Source organism: Rhinoraja longicauda, chromosome 1 (assembly GCF_053455715.1).
Source record: "Rhinoraja longicauda isolate Sanriku21f chromosome 1, sRhiLon1.1, whole genome shotgun sequence".
Lineage (NCBI taxonomy): Eukaryota > Metazoa > Chordata > Chondrichthyes > Rajiformes > Arhynchobatidae > Rhinoraja > Rhinoraja longicauda.
In genome coordinates, this window is record NC_135953.1 from 6,399,757 (window position 1) to 6,415,466 (window position 15,710).

General features: G+C 49.3%; 1 pseudogene across 1 annotated transcript in view; it reads right to left on the minus strand.

Annotated features, from left to right (window-relative positions):
* The window catches only part of LOC144598341 (transcription factor COE3-like), a 167,578-nt pseudogene that overhangs the window by 9,025 nt on the left and 142,843 nt on the right, over positions 1-15,710 (minus strand). The window contains exons 9-10 of the transcript XR_013547852.1: positions 13,993-14,081; positions 3,174-3,239 (exon numbers count right to left, since the gene is read on the minus strand). The product of XR_013547852.1 is annotated as a transcription factor COE3-like (transcript). The remainder of the gene's footprint in view (positions 1-3,173; positions 3,240-13,992; positions 14,082-15,710) is intronic.

Genomic DNA, 15,710 nt, shown 5'->3' on the forward strand with positions numbered 1-15,710 from the left:
ACAATGGACAATGGGCAATGAGCAATGGACAATGGGCAATTGACAATGGACAATGGGCAATTGACAATGGACAATGGGCAATGTACAATGGGCAATTGACAATGGGCAATGGGCAATTGACAATGTACAATGGGCAATTGACAATGGGCAATGGGCAATATACAATGGAAAATGGGCAATGGACAATGAGCAATGGACAATATGCAATGGGCAATGGGCAATGGATGATGGACAATGGGCAATGGGCAATGGATGATGGGCAATGGACAATGGATGATGGACAATGGGCAATGGGCAATGGACAATGGACAATGAGCAATGGACAATGGGCAATGGGCAATGGACATTGGGCAATGGACAATGGGCAATGGGCAATGGGCAATGGGTGAAGGAGGAGGCCATTCGGCCCTTCGAGCCAGCACCGCCATTCAATGTGATCATGGCTGATCATCCACAATCAGTACCTGCCTTCTCCCCATACCCCCTGATTCTGCTATCTTTAACAGCTCTATCTAACTCTCTTGAATGCATTCAGAGAATTGGCCTCCACTGCCTTCTGAGGCAGAGAATTCCACAGATTCATCAACTCTCTGACTGAAAAAGGTTTTTCCTCATCTCCGTTCTAAATGGCCTACCCCTTATTCTTAAACTGTGGCCCCTTGTTCTGGACTCCCCCAACATTGGGAACATGTTTCCTGCCTCTAACGGTTGTCCAACCCCTTAATAATCTTATATGTTTCAATAAGGTTGTGGAAGGAACTGCAGATGCTGGTTTAAAACCAGAGACAGTCGCACAAAGTGCTGGAGTAACTCAGCGGGACAGGCAGCACCTCTGGATTCCTTGTATCCAGAGATGTTGCCTGACCCCACTGAGTCACTCCAGCATTTGGTGTAACACTCTTTCGGTGTGAATGTTGAACTCTAACCCACAGACAACACGGAAAAGACACAAAGCGCTGGAGTAACTCAGCGGGTCAGGCAGCATCCGTGGAGAACATGGATAGGTGACGTTTCAGATCGGGTCCCTTCTTCAGCCTAATTGTAGGTTTCTCCCCCGATATTGGGCGGCATCTTGGCGCAGTGGGTAGAGTTGCTGCCTCACAGCGCCGGAGACCCAGGTTCGATCCCGACTACGGGCGCCGTCTGTACGGAGTTTGCACGTTCTCCCCGTGACCTGCGTGGGTTTTCTCCGAGATCTTCGGTTTCCTCCCACACTCCAAAGACGTGCAGGTTTGTAGATTAATCGGATCGATAAAGTTGTAAATTGTCCCTCAGTGTGTGTCGGATAGTGTTAGTTAGAGTTAGTTAGTGAGAGTTAAACACAGCTCCCAATGTCAGGGAGGTCCAGAACCAGGGGTCACACAGTTTAAGAATAAGGGGAAATGCCATTTAGGACTGAGATGAGGAAACACTTTTTCACCCGGAGAAATAGACAATAGGTGCAGGAGGAGGCCATTCGGCCCTTCGAGCCAGCACTGCCATTCAATTTGATCATGGCTGATCATTCTCAATCAGTACCCCGTTCCTGCCTTCTCCCCATACCCCCTGACTCCGCTATCCTTAAGAGCTCTATCTAGCTCTCTCTTGAATGCATTCAGAGAATTGGCCTCCACTGCCTTCTGAGGCAGTGAATTCCACAGATTCACAACTCTCTGACTGAAAAAGTTTTTCCTCATCTCAGTTCTAAATGGCCTTCCCCTTATCCTTAAATAAGGGGCCCCTGGTTCTGGACTCCCCCAACATTGGGAACATGTTTCCTGCCTCTAACGTGTCCAACCCCTTAATAATCTTATACGTTTCGATAAGATCTCTCTCTCATCCTTCTAAATTCCAGTGTATACAAGAGTTGTGAATTTGTGGAATTCTCTGCCACAGAGGGCAGTGGAGGCCAATTCACTGCTTGTATTCAAGAGAGAGTTAGATTTAGCTCTTAGGGCTAACTGAATCAAGGGGTATGGGGAGAAAGCAGGAACGGGATGCTGATTTTGGATGATCAGCCACGATCATATTGAATGGCGGTGCTGGCTCGTAGGGCCGAATGGCCTACTTCTGCACCTATTTTCTATGTTTCTAGTGTAAGGCGTGATCGATGGTCTGTGCGGACTCGGTGGGCCGAAGGGCCTGTTTTCATGCTGTATCTCGAAAGTGAAGTCTGATGTGTATAGTGAGGGAGATAAGAAGAATAGGAACCTGAGGGGCAACGTTTTCACACAGAGGGTGGTGGGTGTATGGAATGAGCTGCCAGAGGAGGTAGTTGAGGCTGGTACTATAACAAGATTTAGATAAGACATTTGGGCAGGTAACAGACAATAGACAATAGGTGCAGGAGGAGGCCATTCGGCCCTTCGAGCCAGCACCGCCATTCAATGTGATCGTGGCTGATCATTCTCAATCAGTAACCATGGATAGGAAAGGATCAGGGGAATATGGGCCAAACGCAAGGAAATGGGGCTAGCATCGGGGAGGCCTTTTGGCCGGAACGGGAGGGACGGGCCGAAGGGCCTGTTTGACTCAATCACTCTCCTCAGAGACTGCTCCAATAACGTGACGGAAGGAACTGAAGGAGAAGGGTCTCAACCAAAAGCGTCACCCATTCCTTCTCTCCAGAGACGCTGCCCGGCCCGCTGAGTTACTCCAGCATTTTGTGTCTAACTCGAGTGACGGGGTCATCAATAGACAATAGACAATAGACAATAGGTGCAGGAGGAGGCCATTCAGCCCTTCGAGCCAGCACCGCCATTCAATGCGATCATGGCTGATCACTCTCAATCAGTACCCCGTTCCTGCCTTCTCCCCATACCCCCTCACTCCGCTATCCTTAAGAGCTCTATCCTCATCTCCGTTCTAAATGGCCTAACCCTTATTCTTAAACTGTGGCCCCTTGTTCTGGACTCCCCCAACATTGGGAACATGTTTCCTGCCTCTAACGTGTCCAATCCCCTAATCATCTTATATGTTTCAATAAGATCCCCCTCTCATCCTTCTAAATTCCAGTGTAGACAAGCCTAATTGCTCCAGCCTTTCAACATACGACAGTCCCGCCATTCCGGGAATTAACCTAGTGAACCTACGCTGCACGCCCTCAATAGCAAGAATATCCTTCCTCAAATTTGGAGACCAAAACTGCACACAGTACTCCAGGTGCGATCTCACTTGCATCTTTACTTGCCCACCTGGTTGTTGTGAGGCATTCCATACAAGGCTTCCACCAGGTCAGCTGCCCTCTTCAGTAGCACCTCCTGCAAAACAAACATGAAGTGGTAACCAACGTGTCCAGGGGAGACACAAAATGCTGGAGTAACTCAGCGGGACAGGCAGCATCTATGGAGCGAAGGAATGGGTGACGTTTCGGGTCGAGACTCTCCTCTCCAGAGATGCTGCCTGACCCGCTGCGTTACTCCAGCAGTCTGTGTCTATTAGCGGAAAGACTAGACATGATTACAATCGAGCCATCGGCAGTGCACAGACAAGAGGATAGAGGGATAGTCAGTAGCCCCAAGTCGGCCGACCTGAGGGACCTGGAGATAGAGTGGTGGGTTAGACGATTTTTGATATATGTAATCATGTATTGTCTTTCCGCTGACTGGCTAGCACGCAACAAAAGCACCAGGTCAGCTGCCCTCTTCAGTAGCACCTCCTGCAAAACAAACATGAAGTGGTAAACAACGTGTCCAGGAGAGACACAAAATGCTGGAGTAACTCAGCGGGACAGGCAGCATCTCTGGAGAGAAGGAATGGGTGACGTTTCGGGTCGAGACCCTTCTTCAGGCAGGCAGCAAACATGTTCCCAATGTTGGGGGAGTCCAGAACAAGGGGCCACAGTTTAAGAATAAGGGCGAGGCCATTTAGAACTGAGATGAGGAAAAACTTTTTCAGTCAGAGAGTTGTGAATTTGTGGAATTCTCTGCCTCAGAAGGCAGTGGAGGCCAATTCTCTGAATGCATTCAAGAGAGAGCTGGATAGAGCTCTTAAGGATAGCGGAGTCAGGGGGTATGGGGAGAAGGCAGGAACGGGGTACTGATTGAGAATGATCAGCCATGATCACATTGAATGGCGGTGCTGGCTCGAAGGGCCAAATGGCCTCCTCCTGCACCTATTGTCTATAGTATGTTTGTTCTTAGTACCTGAACTGATGTACAGCACTTTGGTCAATGTGGGTTGTTTTTAAATGTGCTATACAAATAAAATTGACTTGACTTGACTTACAATCGAGCTGTCCACTGTGTACAGATACATGATAAAGGGAGTAACATGTGTTAGCGTTTAGCGCAAGATAAAGCCAGTAAAGTCCGATGGAGTTAATGGAAGGGAGGTTGGTTTGTGTGATGGTCTGGGCTGCGTCCACAATTCTCTGTCATTTCTCGCCGGCTTGGATGGAGGTGTTCCCCGACCCAATGGACCATGGATTGAAACTGCTGGAGGAGCGCCGGAAGCCCGGGTTCGATCCCGACTACGGGTGCTGCCTGTACGGAGTTTGTACGTTCTCCCCGTGACCGGCGTGGGCTTTCTCCGGGTGCTCCGGTATAAGGAGTATTGTGTACAGTTTTGGTCTCCTAATCTGAGGAATGACATTCTTGCCATAGAGGGATTACAGAGAAGGTTCACCAGATTGATCCCTGGGATGGCAGGACTTTCATATGAAGAAAGACTGGATAGACTCGGCTTGTACTCGCTGGAATTTAGAAGACTGAGGGGGGATCTTATAGAAACATATAAAATTCTTAAGAGGTTGGAGAGGCTAGATGCGGGAAGATTGTTCCCGATGTTGGGGGAGTCCAGAACAAGGGGTCACAGCTTAAGGATAAGGGGGAAGTCTTTTAGGACCGAGATGAGAAAACATTTCTTCACACAGAGAGTGGTGAGTCTGTGGAATTCTCTGCCACAGAAGGTAGTTGAGGCCAGTTCATTGGCGATATTTAAGAGGGAGTTAGATGTGGCCCTTGTGGCTAAAGGGATCAGGGGGTATGGAGAGAAGGCAGGTACAGGCTAATGAGCTCGATGATCAGCCATGATCATATTGAATGGCGGTGCAGGCTCGAAGGGCCGAATGGCCTACTCCTGCACCTATTTTCTATGTTTACTATGTTTCTATGATCCCGACTGCGGGTGCTACCTGTACGGAGTTTGTACGTTCTCCCCGTGACCTGCGTGGGCTTTCTCCGGGTGCTCCGGTTTCTTCCCGCACACTCCAAAGACGTACAGGTTTGCAGGTTAATTGGCTTTGGCAAATAAATTGTAAATTGTCCCCCCCCCCCCCGTGTGTGTAGGATAGTACCAGAGCACGGGTGTTCGCTGGTCGGCACGGACTGGGCGGGCCGAAGGGCCTGTTTCTGCCTTCCATCTTCGAAGTCTAAAGTCTAACACTTTTTCAGCTCCGACAAGACCTTGAGAATATATATTAATAACAAAACCAGTCCAAGCTCTGACTTCCAAATTCAAAAGATACTCAGGAGGGTTAGAATGATCGCAATCAAAGTTTGCGATGTGGTCGAGGGATCGGGGGAATGCATTCTGCTCAATCCATTTGATGTATAAACTCAAAAGTGACAGGATTGGGGAAGAATATTTAAACTCAATCGAAACTAAAAATGGAAAGACATAACCCAGTCCCAGAAGTGCCATTCATATCAATCCCCCCAAGATGGTAACCATGGCGATGATCTACAAAACATATTAAATAGCTTCCACCCTGCTGCTGCCGCCTCACAGATCCGTACATTAACTTTTCTTTGCCTTGACACGCATTAATAATAGACGGTGCACGGTGGCGCGTGGGTAGAGTTGTTGCCTCACAGCGCCGGGAGACCCGGATTCCATCCCGACCGCGGGCGCCGTCAGTGCGGAGTTTGTACGTTCCTCCCCACGTGACCCGCGTGGGTTTCCTTCCGGGCGCTCCGGTTTCCTCCCACACTCCAAAGACGTGCAGGTTTGTAGGTTGATTGGCTTGGTACAAACGGGTGTCAGGGGTTACGGGGAGAAGGCAGGTGAATGGGGTTGGGAGGGAGGGATAGATCAGCCACGATTGAATGGCGGAGTAGACTTGATGGGCCGAATGGCCTAATTCTGCTCCTATTACCAAAAGACAATAGACAATAGGTGCAGGAGGAGGCCATTCGGCCCTTTAAGGGGAGAGGGAGAAAGTTTAAAGGAATGGCCGAATTCTGCTCCTACAATTTATGAACTTATGGCAGTATGGCGGTGTATAGAATCATGAGGGGAATATATAGGATAAATGTGTCAGGTGGGGATTTAAGTTCCACGAGACATACTGTAGGTTTAAGGTGAGAAGCTGATTCGGTGGGCTGAGGGGCCTGTTTCCACATTGTATCTAAATTAAACTAAACTAAAAAACATAGAAACATAGAAAATAGGTGCAGGAGGAGGCCATTTGGCCCTTCGAGCCAGCACCACCATTCATTGTGATCATGGCTGATCATCCACAATCAGTAACCCGTGCCTGCCTTCTCCCCATATCCCTTGATTCCACTAGCCCCTAGAGCTCTATCGTTTAAACTCATCCAGTGATTTGGCCTCCACTGCCCTCTGTGGCAGAGAATTCCACAACTTCACAACTCTCTGGGTGAAAAAGTTTCTTCTCACCTCAGTTTTAAATGGCCTCCCCTTTATTCTTAGACTGTGGCCCCTTGTTCTGGACTCCCCGAACATTGGGAACATGTTTCCTGCATCTAGCTTGTCTAGTCCTTTTATAATTTTATACGTCTCTATAAGATCGCCTCTCATCCTTCTAAACTCCAGTCAATACAAGCCCAGTCTTTCCAATCTTTCCTCATATCTCAGGGATTAACCTGGTGAACCTACGCTGCACTGCCTCAATAGCAAGGACGTCCTTCCTCAAATTAGGAGACCAAAACTGCACACAGTACTCCAGGTGTGGTCTCACCAGGGCCCTGTACAACTGCAGAAGGACCTCTTTGCTCCTATACTCAAATCCTCTCATTTGGGCGGCACGGTGGCGCGGCGGTAGAGTTGCTGCCTTACAGCGAATGCAACGCCGGAGACTCAGGTTCGATCCCGACTAGGGGCGCTGTCTGTACGGAGTTTGTACGTTCTCCCCGTGACCTGCGTGGGTTTTCTCCGAGATCTTCGGTTTCCTCCCACACTCCAAAGACGTTCAGGTTTGTAGGTTAATTGGCTTGGCAAATGTAAAAATTGTTCCTAGTGGGTGTAGGATAGTGTTAGTGTGCGGGGATCGCTGGTCGGCGCGGACTCGGTGGGCCGAAGGGCCTGTTTCTGCGCTGTATCTCTAAATAAATAAATAGACACACCATTAGCTTTCTTCACTGCCTGCTGTAGCTGCACGCTTACTTAACTAAACTAAACTATACCACTAAACAAAACTAAGCAAAGGTCCAGTCTTTCAACATATGACAGTCCCGCCATTCCGGGAATTAACCTAGTAAACCTATGCTGCACGCCCTCACTAGCAAGAATTGAGTCGCGAGGAGAACGTACAAACTCCACACAAACAGCACCCGTAGACGGGTTCGAACGCGGGTCTCCGGCGCTGTGAGGTGGAAACTCCAGCGCCGCGCCGCCCAGTTCGAGGCCCGGAACTAATTTCCCCGCCTGCGCATCGCACTCCCCCCCTGAGGCTGGGCAGCTGATTCAGGACAGGCAGCGATTTGTCACAATCATTCGGCTGAACGGATTTCAATGAAAGGTTCTTAATTCCATGCACGCCACACTTGGGCTGGCCGGAAGCAGCGAGGAAAGAGGATGTCGTTTAGCGGCTTAACCCACAGCCACCCCACAGCGCCGGAGACCCAGGTTCCATCCTGACGGCGGCTGCTGTCTGCACGGAGTTTGTACGTTCTCCCCCGCGACCCAGTGAAGAAAGCCAATGGAATGTTGGCCTTCATAACAAGAGGAGTTGAGTAGAGGAGCAAAGAGGTCCTTCTGCAGTTGTACAGGGCCCTAGTGAGACCGCACCTGGAGTACTGTGTGCGTTTTGGTCTCCAAATTTGAGGAAGGTTATTCTTGCTATTGAGGGCGTGCAGCGTAGGTTTACTAGGTTAATTCCCGGAATGGCGGGACTGTCATATGTTGAAAGACTGGAGCGACTAGTCTTGTATACACTGGAATTTAGAAGGATGAGAGGGGATCTTATTGAAACGTATAAAATTATTAAGGGGTTGGACACGTTAGAGGCAGGAAACATGTTCCCAATGTTGGGGGAGTCCAGAACAAGGGGCCACAGTTTAAGAATAAGGGGTAGGCCATTTAGAACGGAGATGAGGAAAAACTTTTTCAGTCAGAGAGTTGTGAATCTGTGGAATTCTCTGCCTCAGAAGGCAGTGGAGGCCAATTCTCTGAATGCATTCAAGAGAGAGCTAGATAGAGCTCTTAAGGATAGCGGAGTCAGGGGGTATGGGGAGAAGGCAGGAACGGGGTACTGATTGACAATGATCAGCCATGATCACATTGAATGGCGGTGCTGGCTCGAAGGGCCGAATGGCCTCCTCCTGCACCTATTGTCTGTTGTTTATTGTCTATAATCGGGCGTGGCGGTAGAGTTGCTGCCTTACAGTTCCCCGACCAGTCTGGCTGTCCCCGATTACATTTCATTTCTAGTAGATAAATGGTTCGATTGTAATTAGTCTAGTTTAGTTTTGTTTAGTAATATAGCACAGAAACAGGCCCTTCAGCCCACCTGCTCCGTGCCGACCAGCATCCCCCACACACCAACACTATCCTTAGTGTTAAGGATACTCTAGGGACTATTGTATCCTTAACACAAGGAATGTTTAGGTGCGTTAAACATTAGGGACAATTTTTACATTTTACCAAGCCAATTAACCCACAAACCTGTACGTCTTTGGAGTGTGGGAGGAAACCGAAGCTTTTTAAAAAGATTTTTAGAGATACAGTGTGGAAACAGGCCCTTCGGCCCACCGAGTCCGCGCCGCCCAGCGATCCCCGCACACTACAACACTATCCTACACACACTAGGGACAATTTTTACATTTACCCAGTCAATTAACCTACAAACCTGCACGTCTTTGGAGTGTGGGAGGAAACCGAAGATCTCGGAGAAAACCCACGCGGGTCACGGGGAGAACGTGCAAACTCCGTACAGACGGCGCCCGTAGTCGGGATGGAACCCGGGTCACCGGGGCTGCATTCGCTGTAAGGCAGCAACTCTACCGCTGCGCCACCGTGCCGCCCTGTATTTGCCGTGTTTTGTCCTTCCGCTGGCTCGATAGCACGCAACAAAAGCTTTTCACTGTACCTCGGTACACGTGTCAGTAAACTAAACTGAATAAACTAAACTGGTCTGAAGAAGGGTCTCGACCCGAAACGTCGCCCATTCCTTCTCTCCTGAGATGCTGCCCGACCCGCTGAGTTACTCCAGCACTTTGTGAATAAATACCTTCGATTTGTACCAGCATCTGCAGTTATTTTCTAGTTCATACACACAGCCTCCTGCTCTGTAAGTAGAGGTTTAACAAACTCATCAGGAAGGCTGGCTCTGTCCTGGGGGGGCGGGGGAGTTGGATTCATGGGGGGGGGGGGGAGGGTGGTCTTGGAGGGGAGGATGCTCCTCAAACTGCGGAGCATCCTGGACAATACAGCTCACACCCCCTCCTTGACACACTGGTGAATCTGAGGAGCACCTTCAGCAACAGACTGGTCCCACTGAGATGCAGCACAGAACGCCACAGGAGATCCTTCTTCCCTGAGGCTACCAGACTGTACAACTCCTCCCCCTTCTGTCGTGGGGTAGACTGAGACTGAGACTGACTCCCCTCCCTCCCTCCCCCCCCCCCCCCCCCTCCCCAATCTTTGCACATCCCCCAAACCTTTCCACTCGTCACTTTAATTCCATGTTTCATGTGTCTTGTGTTTTTATGACTGTTGGCAGATCAATTTCCCTCCTGGGATACATAAAGTTCTATCGTATCATAAAGTCAGAGAGTGATACAGTGTGGAAACAGGCCCTTCGGCCCAACTTGCCCACACCGGCCAATATGTCCCATCTACAATAGTCCCAACTGCCCGAGTTTGGTCCGTATCCGTCCAAACTTGTCCTATCCATGTATCTAACTGTTTCTTAAATGTTGGGATAGTCCCAGCCTCAACTACCTCCTCCGGCAGCTTGTTCCATACACCCACCACCCTCAATCTGAGGTGAAAAAGTTACCCCTCAGATTCCTATTAAATGTTTTCCCCTTCACCTTGAACCTATGTCCTCTGGTCCTCGATTCCCCTACTCTGGGCAAGAGTATCGGGGTATCGTATCGTATCGTATCGTACTGTATCGTAATTAGGGTTGCCAACGGTCTCATTCCTAAATAAGGGACGAAAGGTGATGTCACCGCCTCGCGCCCTACGTGACCTCACCCAGCCAGCGGCCCACCAATGGCGTCCGCCCGGGCAGGGAGGTGGGTTGCTACGCAACCTCGGTTCGGCGGCGCCCAGGCCTCCGGGCCTACACTGTCCAGGACTACAGCGGCCCCAGGGCCTACAGTGTCCGGGCCTACAGTGTCTGGGCCTACAGTGTCCGGGCTTACAGTGTCTGGGCCTACAGTGTCCGGACCTATAGCGTCCGGGCCTACAGTGTCCGGGCCTACAGTGTCCTGGCCTACACTGTCCGGACCTACAGCATCTGGGCCTACAGTGTCCGGGCCTACAGCTCCCCCCTCCCGGGCCTAATTCGGGACAAGGGCGGTCCCGTACGGGACAAACCAATTCAGCCTCAATATACTGGCAGTCCCGGCTAATACGGGATAGTTGGCAACCCTAATCGTAATCCTGACACAGTCTGCTGTAAGGACTAACAATTCCCACCTCCTTTCCTGCCAATATTATATTAAGAGCCCTTACAATATTAATGCAATAATAATGATATCCCTGAAGAAAGGGGGAATCACAGCCAAAAAACAATTAAGAGGAAAATTATAAAAATTTATCTGTGACCCTCCTTCAGAGTTTCAATATGAAGTGAAAAGTCAAGAGCTTATTAAAATGCGATGTACGGCAGATAATTAACCAACCTTCAATCTTTTACAGCAATAACATGATGTATTATTTAATAAGTTATATAACACCGCAAGAAATTGCAGGGAATTGTGGACTCAGCCCAGACCATCACACAAACCAACCTCCCTCCATTCCATTGACGTGCAGCGTAGGTTTACTAGGTTAATTCACGGGATGGCGGGACTGTCGTATGTTGAAAGACTGGAGCGACTAGGCTTGTATACACTGGAATTTAGAAGAATGGGAGGGGATCTTATCGAAACGTATAAGATTATTAAGGGGCTGGACACGTTAGAGGCAGGAAACATGTTCCCAATGTTGGGGGGAGTCCAGAACCAGGGGCCACAGTTTAAGAATAAGGGGCAGGCCCATTTAGAACGGAGATGAGGAAAAACATTTTCAGTCAGAGAGTTGTGAATCTGTGGAATTCTCTGCCTCAGAAGGCAGTGGAGGCCAATTCTCTGAATGCATTCAAGAGAGAGCTAGATAGAGCTCTTAAGGATAGCGGAGTCAGGGGGTATGGGGAGAAGGCAGGAACGGGGCACTGATTGAGAATGATCAGCCATGATCACATTGAATGGCGGTGCTGGCTCGAAGGGCCAAATGGCCTCCTCCTGCACCTATTGCCTATTGTCTACTGACTCCGTCTACACCTCACGCTGCCTCGGCAAGGGGGCCAGCAGCACAATCAAGGACCAGTCTCACCCCGGCCACTCCCTCTTCTCCCCTCTCCCATCAGGCAAGAGGTACAGAAGTGTGAAAACGCACACCTCCAGATTCAGGGACAGTCTCTTCCCGGCTGTTATCAGGCAACTGGACCATCCTACCACAACCAGAGAGCAGTGCTGAACTACTATCTACCTCATTGGTGACCCTCGGACTATCCTTGATGGGACTTTGCTGGCTTTACCTCGCACTAAACGTTATTCTCTTCTCTTATCATGTGTACATGAGCCATATATCATGTAAATGGCTCCATTGTAATCATGTTGCAGTCTTTCTGCTGACTGGGTACATGTAACAAACAGGTTTTCACTGTAGCTTTGTACACGTGACAATAAACTGAACTGGTGTAAACTAACATGACAGAAGGATTGGGTTTACCACGCATTCCAACATCATGTGGTAAAAGATAGAAGGGAAGAAATAACAGAAATGAAATGAAAGAAGAACTAAATGTTTGGGAGGTCGTGTTGCAGTTGTATCAGACGTTGGTGAGGCCCGCATTTAGAGTGTTGTGTTCGGTTCTGGGCACCGTGTTATCGGAAAGATGTTGTCAAGATGAAAAGGGAGCAGAGAAGATTTACGAGGATGTTGCCAGGACTAGAGGGCCCGAGCTGTAGGGAGAGGTTGAGGAGGCTGGGTCTTTATTTTGTTGGAGCGCAGGAGGATGAGGGGAGATCTTATAGAGGTGTACAAAATCATGACAGGAATAGATCGGGTAGATGCACAGAGTCTTTTGCCCAGGGTAGGGGAATCGAGGACCAGAGATGATAGGGGAAGAGGGAGGGAGGATGGAGGAGGGAGGGGGTGAGGGGGGAAAGATTTAATTGAAACCTGAGGGGCAGGTTTGTGTTGTTTTTTACACAAAGCGATTACCCCACACACTAGCACTATCCTACACACTATCCTACACACTATCCTACACACTATCCTACACACTAGGGACAATTTTATGGAAGCCAATTAAACCTACAAACCTATCAGTCTGAAGAAGGGTCTCGACCCGAAACGTCACCCATTCCTTCTCTCCCGAGATGCTGCCTGACCTGCTGAGTTACTCCAGCATTTTGTCAATAAATACCTTCGATTTGTACCAGCATCTGCAGTTATTTTCTTATACAAACCTACACATCATAGAGTCATAGACTCATAGATTGATAAAGTGTGGAAACAGGCCCTTCGGCCCAACTCGCCCATACCGGCCAACAATGTCCCAGCTACACTAGTCCCACCTTGCCTGGCCTTGGTCCATGTCCCTCCAAACCTGTCCTATCCATATACCTGTCTAGCTGTTTCTTAAACGTTGGGATAGTCCCAGCCTCAACTACCTCCTCTGGCAGCTTGTTCCATACACCCACCACCCTCTGTGTGAAAAAGTTACCCCTCGGATTCCTATTAAATCTTTGAAGAACGTACAAACTCCGTGCAGGCAGCATCTGCAGTCAGGATGGAACCCGGGTCTCATTGAAAGTAGGCATGCAGGTGCAGCAGGCAGTGCAGAAAGCGAATGGTATGTTGGCATTCATAGCGAGCGGATTTGAGTATAGGAGCAGGGAGGTTCTGCTGCAGTTGTACAGGGCATTGGTGAGACCCCACCTGGAGTATTGCGTACAGTTTTGGTCTCCTAATCTGAGGAAATACATTCTTGCCATAGAGGGAGTACAGAGAAGGTTCACCAGATTGATCCCTGGGATGGCAGGACTTTCATATGAAGAAAGACTGGATAGACTGGCTTGTACTCGGCTGGAATTGTACTCGGCTTGTGCTCGCTGGAAATTTAGAAGATTGAGGGGGGATCTTATAGAAACTTACAAAATTCTTAAGGGGTTGGACAGGCTAGATGCAGGAAGATTGTTCCCGATGTTGGGAAGTCCAGAACAAGGGGTCACAGTTTAAGGATAACGGGAAGTCTTTTAGGACCAAGATGAGAAAGTTTTTTTTTCACACAGAGTGGTGAATCTGTGGAATTCTCTGCCACAGAAGGTAGTTGAGGCCAGTTCATTGGCTATATTTAAGAGGGAGTTAGATGTGGCCCTTGTGGTTAAAGGGATCAGGGGGTATGGAGAGAAGGCAGGTACGGGATACTGAGTTGGATGATCAGCCATGATCATATTGAATGGCGGTGCAGGCTCGAAGGGCCGAATGGCCTACTCCTGCACCAATTTTTCTATGTTTCTATGTCTCTGGCGCTGTGAGGCAGCAACTCTACCGCTGCGCCACCGTGATGCTCAGTAAACCCGGGTGCTTGTTAACAGAGAAAGATCTGACCTTGGGCAATCGTTCAGGGTCTCCAGGGTGCCGTGGGATCACCTTTTGCAGCCTCTGGAATCCATAGTCAATGGTCGGTTCATTCAATGCTGTGGAATTAGAAAGGAACAAGAAATTACTCAACAGGAACAAAAGGCATTAAGAGGGAAAAATAGATCAGCCATGATTGAATAGATGTGATGGGCCGAATGGCCTAATTCTGTTCCTATCACTTGTGAAGTTAAGAATTTAAGAGATTATTGTCATCTCTATACTAAAAAACTCTCATTTGTTTGTTTGTTTGTTTGTTTGTTCCTGAACTACAGTCAAAACGGCACACGATAGCGCGACAATTTTTAGGCCCACCTTACTCACCGTCGTCCCTTTGGTGCTAATGGAAGAAGTCTCATTGAAATCGGCGTTATATTTTTAAAGTTATTCACATTTTTAAAGTTTAAATCTATCTCCCAGGGAGGGAGGGGGGAGGGAGGGAAGGGGAAGAGGGAGGGAGGGGGGAGGGAGGATAAGGGAGGTTGAGGGGGATGGAATGGGGGGGAGGTGGAGGGGGAGGGGCGTGGAGGGAGGGGGAGGGAAGGTGGAGGGGAGCAGGGAGGGAGGGAGGGAGGGAGGGAGGGAGGGGGGAAAGTGTGCTGCACCAATGCAGGAGAGGTTTGGGCCCAATGGGTCCACTTAGTCGAGTAGTCACACAGTCGAGTAGAGTCACACAGAGTGGGAACAGGCCCTTCGGCCCAAATTGCCCAAACTGACCAACATGTCCCATTTTGTTTGTTAGGAAAGATGTCAAGCTGGAAAGGAAGCATGCAGGTACAGCAGGCCGTGAAGAAAGCCAATGGAATGTTGGCCTTCATAACAAGAGGAGTTGAGTCTAGGAGCAAAGAGGGTCCTTCTGCAGTTGTACAGGGCCCTGAAGAGACCGCACCTCGAGTACTGTGGGGCCACAGTTTAAGAATAAGGAGTAGGCCATTTAGAACTGAGATGAGGAAAAACTTTTTCAGTCAGAGAGTTGTGAATCTGTGGAATTCTCTGCCTCAGAAGGCAGTGGAGGTCAATTCTCTGAATGCATTCAAGAGAGAGCTGGATAGAGCTCTTAAGAATAGCAGAGTCAGGGGGTATGGGGAGAAGGCAGGAACGGGGTACTGATTGAGAATGATCAGCCATGATCACATTGAATGGCGGTGCTGGCTCGAAGGACTGAATGGCCTCCTCCTGCACCTATTGTCTATTGTCTATTGAAAACATCCAGTGAATTGTCCTCCACTGCCTTCTGTGGCAGAGAATTCCACAAATTCACAACTCTCTGGGTGAAAAAGCTTTCCCCTTGGGCCTCCTCCATTGGCATAGTGAGGCCCAGCGCAAATCAGAGGAACAGCACCTCATATTTCGCTCGGGCGTTTACACCCCAGCGGTATGAACTTTTACATCTCTAACTTTAGATAGCTCCTCTGTCCCTCTCTTTCCCCTCCCTCCCACAGAGCTCTTAATGATAGCGGAGTCAGGGGGTACGGGGGAGAAGGCAGGAACGGGGTTACTGATTGTGGATGATCAGCCATGATCACACTGAATGGCGGTGCTGGCTCGAAGGGCCGAATGGCCTCCTCCTGCAACTATTGTCCATTGTCTATTGTCGATAGCAGGATAGTGCTAGTGTACGGGGTCGGCGCGAACTCGGTGGGCCGAAGGGCCTGTTTCCACACAGTATCTCTAAACAACCGGTAAAG